This window comes from Corvus kubaryi, unplaced genomic scaffold, assembly GCF_017639235.1.
Source record: "Corvus kubaryi isolate FWS band 111438036 unplaced genomic scaffold, C.kubaryi_AGA036_p1.0 128, whole genome shotgun sequence".
NCBI classification, from domain to species: Eukaryota; Metazoa; Chordata; class Aves; order Passeriformes; family Corvidae; genus Corvus; species Corvus kubaryi.
The window spans coordinates 1,203,036-1,203,459 of NW_024580663.1; the positions used below are offsets into that span (position 1 = coordinate 1,203,036).

The following is a 424-nucleotide window of genomic DNA, read 5'->3' on the forward strand; positions in this document are numbered from 1 at the left end:
CATCCTGCTCCTGGGGGTGTGTGTGTGCCCATCCTGCTCCTGGGGCTGTGTGCCCATCCTGCTCCTGGGGCTGTGTGCCCATCCTACCCGGGGCTGTGTGCCCATCCTGCTCCTGGGGCTGTGTGTCCATCCTGCTCCTCTGTGTGTGTGTGTGCCCATCCTACCCAGGGCTGTGCACCCATCCTGCTCCTGGGGGTGTCTGTGCCCATCCTGCTCCTGGGGTGTGTCTGCCCATCCTTCCCGGGGTTGTGTGCCCATGTGTGTGTGCCCATCCTGCTCCTGGGGGTGTGTGCCCATGTGTGTGTGCCCATCCTGCCCAGGGCTGTGTGTGTGTGTGTGTCCATCCTGCCCGGGGCTGTGTGCCCATGTGTGTGTGTCCATCCTGCCTGGGGCTGTGTGTGTGTGTGCCCATCCTGCTCCTGGG

At 64.6% G+C, this 424-nt stretch overlaps 1 protein-coding gene across 1 annotated transcript in view; it reads left to right on the top strand.

The window, feature by feature from the left end:
* Positions 1–424, top strand: part of CTNNA1 (catenin alpha 1) — a 105,246-nt gene that overhangs the window by 43,146 nt on the left and 61,676 nt on the right. The gene's annotated exons all lie outside the window — the stretch shown is intronic.